Source organism: Cydia splendana, chromosome 17 (genome assembly GCF_910591565.1).
Source record: "Cydia splendana chromosome 17, ilCydSple1.2, whole genome shotgun sequence".
In the NCBI taxonomy this organism is placed as follows: domain Eukaryota; kingdom Metazoa; phylum Arthropoda; class Insecta; order Lepidoptera; family Tortricidae; genus Cydia; species Cydia splendana.
The window spans coordinates 10,902,428-10,908,427 of record NC_085976.1 but is presented as its reverse complement, the minus strand read 5'-3'; the positions used below and the strand labels follow the sequence as shown (position 1 = coordinate 10,908,427).

General features: G+C 38.8%; 1 long non-coding RNA gene across 1 annotated transcript in view; it reads left to right on the top strand.

Moving 5' to 3' along the window:
* Nucleotides 1-2,212: 2,212 nt before the first annotated feature.
* The window catches only part of LOC134798812 (uncharacterized), a 52,182-nt gene continuing 48,394 nt past the window's right edge, over nucleotides 2,213-6,000 (top strand). Inside the window, exon 1 of the long non-coding RNA XR_010145271.1 lies at nucleotides 2,213-2,323. This is a non-coding gene — a long non-coding RNA (uncharacterized LOC134798812). The remainder of the gene's footprint in view (nucleotides 2,324-6,000) is intronic.

Sequence of the window (6,000 nt, the reverse complement as noted above, 5' to 3'; positions counted from 1 at the left end):
ACATGGGTCTAGCAGGCTAAGCGAACAAGAAGTGCCCCCAACGACGATTTGGTCATTCTTTCAGGTGGTGTTATGGCAGGTCCTAAGAACACTCTATGCTTAATATCAGTCCTCGATCTTCGAGGATAATAAGGATAAGTTCGCCTTTGTACATTGTATACTTTCTTTTAATTGTATCTTAACTTGTCTTATGTAAAATAATCAGCGTATATCATTGAAAGTGTCATATTTTGTAAACTGTTCAAGTTAGACCTAACCTAACCTAACCAAACAAAATTATAACATTATCGAACAAGGATAATGTTTTTTTTGACATGACGCACGAAGATTTATGCAAATATTTTTATATGTGTATGTAGTGAGTATTAGTGGCTACTCATGCATTTTTTTTGTTGGTGTACTCGTACCTCCGCGAAATAATAAAAAAATGAGAAGAAAAATAAAATGTTTTTTTTTTATAATGAAGTATAAGGACATGATGCAGGTTAAACATATTCATTTTGTAGTCTATTTTATTGTTGTCAATAATAATTTTGTTTGGTTAATCTAACTTGAACAGTTTACAAAATATGACGCGTTCAATGATACGCTGATTATTTTACATTATCCTGAATAACTCGAAAACAAAAGAAGATCAAGGACTGATATTAAGCATAGAGTGTTCTTAGGACCTGCCAGTACACCACCTGAAAGAATGACCAAATCGTCGTTAGGGGCACTTCTTGTTTGCTTAGCCTGCTAGACCTTTGGAACACAAAACAATTCACTAAGTATCTGTCTACGTAAAACACACCTTTTGACATAAAAATGTGACCTGTAGAGGAGAACATCCGGAGATATACTATTATTAACATTTTTACCCAAGCTAAAACGAAGACCTTCACTTCGCTCGGTCAATTACCTACATCACCGTCGGAGTCCAGTGTAGGCGATTCAGCGTTATCTATAGATATCTATGGACCCAATTGAAAACCGAACGTCGTCTCAGCAAACAGCGAAGGGGTTCAAGGGGTTCATTTACGGAACCCTTCAGGTCAAGCGTCCCCAGGGACCCGGGTCGGTATTCTTTATTACGGGCCCCGCGCGTAAACAACTCATTGCCGGGGTAATTGATGAAATATCGCGAAACGACTTTGAGGCAATTTGGAATAAATGTCCATTCTGTTTGGATTTGAATATTGGTTGAGGATAGGGATTTTGGGAAGTGCAAAATGCGATAAATAAAATAAATTTACTTTTTCATTAACACATTCACTGCCAACGTTGTTGTAGCGCTACGCCCTTAGCCGATCCCAGCGTTTTCCCGGTTTGGAGGAAAGCGACTAAGAACAGAGAACCCACTAAGCGGGTACCGGGCACTCAACGTGTTTAAGGGAACCCCCTTAATGAAAAAAAGAAGTGAAACCAAAAGCAACTGCACGCTCTCACACTCTGTAAAGTAAAACTATTCGCTTAGCACCCCTGCATAGTACACCCAGCAATAAAACTAGCGGATCAAACTACACTTCAAAAGTGTAGTACGGCTACCACCAGTTTTGACATTGACATAACGCTCACGTTTACGTAATTTACTTTCTATGCATCTCGCTCGTACTCGCATATGCGAGCAATAGTGGAAGCGAGATGTACAGAAAGTAAATTACGTAGACGTGAGCGTTACGTCAATGTTAAAACTGATGGTAGAGGCTTATGTACCTACTCTTATAACTTAACATAAATACGAGTATCTATTAAAGTATTAAAGTGCGACTAATATTTACTTTTGAACGCGAACCCTTCACCGTTTTCATACTTATAAAGAGACCTTAACCTGTATTTAATAATTGTTTTTTTTTTTAATTCTAATATCCGGATCACAAAAGTCGTTGTCAAACAACGCCATGTTCCTCTAGTCAGTTCTCTAAGAAAACAATCAAGCTCTTTTAAACTCCAATAAAATATAACGGCAGAATAACTCCAGCTCATCGCGCCTCTCAATTCCGTGAATTCCCGGAATTGCACAACAAACACAACAAAGGACGTAAAAACAAACGTCCCCCGTCGCAATCGTCTTCCGCTTGAAATATTAAAATTTAATCGGCACGTTGTCGCAAGCCGAATTAGGATCTCCTGAGAGATCCAGAGATTATACTCTAGAGGGGACAGTTGAAAGGAAAGTGTATGAAATGTTATCATTCCATTTAGTACAATGTTTTGTAGAATGTTTGAAATCGTTCCGAGAATCTTAAAAAGATAGATAGATAGAATACTCTTTATTGGCACACCTCAGTAAAAAATACAGCTTAAAGAAAAACAATTGATTAATGATAGAGGCAGACAACAGGTATCTCTTCCAGACAACCTTTGGGTAGTATGTGGAGGTCATTGAATTAGGTTTGTTGTAAAATTATCCGGCGAAGTAAAAACATGGTTGAATTGTAATTACGTAACATCGCTATTAGACATAGCAGAAATCGCTTATGAATGGTTTGTTTAATAATAAAAAACTTTTACGAGTAAACTAATCAATCATAAGTGAGAGAGTGAGTGTGTGTGATTACCTACCCAATTACACATCACACAGTACCTACTTCACGTACCTACTAAGTCCCTAATTATAAAATCCATTTCCCTATTTCACCTATAACTTCGCCTAGCAAAATTTGTCCTATAAATTCATTTCGGGAATGTTAAGGCAAAGATGCGGCCCATTGAAGTTTTATTGGTTATGGCCCGGCCTCTCTGTTGAATATTGTACTCTTGCATCGAGTCGCGCAGTGATACCAGCAGGGTAATTGCAGGACGCAACTGATATTAATTCTGCCTTGAATGATTCAAGGCATTTCGCTTTGCCTCGAGGGGGACATCGGATTTGAAGCGACACAAGAAAATTGCTGTTTTGACGGGATTAGCCGAGTTCAAAGACGGAATGTTTATAAATTTGGACGAAACGTGCAAAGTATAATTAAAGGAATACTCAGGTAAGTAAAATTGATGAAAATTTGGTAGCCGGTAAAGCGAGGAGTATACTTTTTCATGTATAATAATGCAGCCATAATAAATCTACATACCTATGTACAATAAAAATTATTTCTCTGCTTCTTTAGACGAAACTTTGACGCAGTGAGGGGGGCAGAAACTTTGTAATCATAATTAATCATGCAACTTGACTTGCTCGTTGGATCGCAAATCAAGTCTTGTTATTTTGAACTGGACTTTTCACGAATTTGACATCAGGTGTAAAGTTCAAATTTGAATAAATGCAGCAACATTGGTCAATACGCTCCTAACCATTGGTCAAACGCGCGTTTTACACTTGTAAACTTGTAACTTGTAGCTTTATAGAATAGGGTCCATCCAGCGCTGACAACTTGGGCTATCCCTGAACTTTAAAATTAAAACTATCCCACAAATCCAACTTTCCCAAGAATGTCGTTTCCCGTCTCCAATCTTCCCGCACTAAACTGGCCGGAATTCCTCTGGGATTTGGCTAGGGACTGCCCCTCCTGGTGACATATGGACGTGGACGACGGGAAACTAATCGATTGGGCAGTTTGAGGATGACTCGCAAAATATTTAACGACCAAGTTATGGATTGTTTTGAGATTTGGAAGAAGAAATTTGACATTTCCTTATTTTTCGGTAAGGAATGGATTTTTCCTTGGCGTCATCGCCGCTTGCACAGGCACCTAAAGATTTTTAAGGCAGGAGCATAAAGGCTGATAATGAACTATTGACTTACATCGTTGGCACTGGAATCACCTCCCAACAAGGAAACAGTAGGTACCTAATTTGCTAGTTAATTAAATACTACCTAAATAATTTTGGGGACTTTTACTCTTTTATTAGTCGTTGATAGTGTGTATGTAAATATTTGGCTTAAATGCTCCAACTCACTATTTACTTTGACAATACTTATTTTTAGTTTTGGGATTTAAACTTATAGAACACATATAACCTAATACAAATTTCCTTAATAATACTTTTGTTTTATTTTCTGCGTTGCCTCTAGAAGATTAAAAAATAAGCAGCGAAGATCTTTTCGACTTGGCATCGTTTCCCGCTTTACCCGCTGTCCCCTACGAGGGTCACGTATATGTCACACGTCATTTAGACCGTCTGTCCCCACTCTCCCCATTCTGCGGCATTTCGCGGCATTGCACTGACTGCCCATTATTTTTTCCTTCCCATAAAGGCCACCTTTACTCTCCCAAACTCCTATCAAAATTAACCTAGCGTTTTAAATTAAACTTTATGTTTAAAGAAGCTAGGTGGTTTTTGCAATGGTTTGTTTGGGTAAAATAGGATGTGATGAAGGGTGTGGGTAAGTAGTTATGGTAATGGCACTAGATGGGGTTACAGTCGTGTAAGACACGTGTCGGTGTTTGAATTGTCGCTGTTTGAGTGTATTGTGAATATCAATTGACTTAAGTAGCGGTGTTTGAGGTCTGGCTTTTAGTGCCAGTTATAAAGGAGAAATGAATAGTAGTAATCGAAGTTGTTTTTTTGACGGGGCGTAAATGTTGCGCGCAAATAGTACTAGCGGTTTCGAACTCTTCACTATTCTAAAAAACCGGACAAGAGCGAATCGGGCTCGTCCACCGAGATAGGTCTGTACCTACACACTGTAACTATATACAGACAGACAGACTGACGGACAGTGGAGTCTTAGTAATAGGTCCCGTTTTTACCCTTTGGGTACGGAACCCCTAACCCCGGTAGACGTACTAATAGCCTGTTCTTTCATTTTCTATTTGACATTTGGAATTACCCGACCTTGGACACATCAGAAAATGACTCAAGTATCGGTGCAATTTTTTTTTTACTGTATTCATGGTGAAAATGGTGCACGATCTGTCTGTTGGTAAGTGGCTACAATGGCCGCTTGTAAACCCAGTGGTGCCACAGAGAAAGTTCTGTTATTAATAATCTGTGAGGGTGTTCCTCACAGATTATTATCTAAAAAAATGTGAAATATCTTAAGCAGAAGAATATCAGAGATTGTTGTGGCACAGGGGCCTGTAGCCTATGGTCGCTTGCTAGCCCAGTGGTGCCACAGGGAAAGTTCTGGTTTGAAAACACCCTCACAGATTATTATCTGAAAATATGAAATATCTTAAGCAGAAGAATATCAGAGATTGTCGTGGCACAGGGGCCTGAGGGCCCGAAGTTCGCAACTTATTGTACAAACTTATCTCGTGCATAATGGATATGGCTGATAGGTTTCTAAGTGATTGATAGAGGATCGTCGGTTTTCGCCGTTCTGTAGTTACATTTGATACGGATGGCAAAGGATCCGTTAGGATCCACAATTTTTAGGGTTCCGTACCTCAAAAAACGGAACCCTTATGTCTGTCCGACCATTCCCCCCGATTTATCTCCGAAACTACTGGGTCTAAAATTTTGATAAAACTAAATTACTTACTATTGATTACGGGTTTTTTAAAGACATTTCCCTCACGTTTCACATAAAAAAATACATTATTAAAAAGCTAGATTTGGTCACACTTACGAAAATAGGTGCATAAGTATAAGCACAAATCATCTCAAAAATATGTCCCATAGCTCTTACAAGTATGTCAGAGAATTAAGAACTACGGGACATATTTTTAAGTGAATTGTCTACACCCATATTTTTACACTTGAGTGTACGAAAACGCAGCCGTATCGAATACCCCTGCCATACCCCGAGTTCCTGCATGAAAAGTAAGTCTCCATTAAAATATATCAGTAGTCACGGTATGACGGATCGGCAAGCTTTGTTGTGCTAATGTGGTCATACCTTATCTCAAGAATGCGGTAAGTATGTTCGCGACCGTACGGCAGATACGCCGTTTCAGAAATGACGTATTCAATTTCGGACCTTGCCCAAAAATTGCCAAGATTTAGCGAGGTTCTGTGATACATCAAATTATGAGGTTTCTGTGATTTTGGGGATGATAGATATCTAAGAACTCGTGTGTATTGTATTCTAATGTAATTTATCAATTATCATATTCCTATTGTTTTCATACCTCCTGA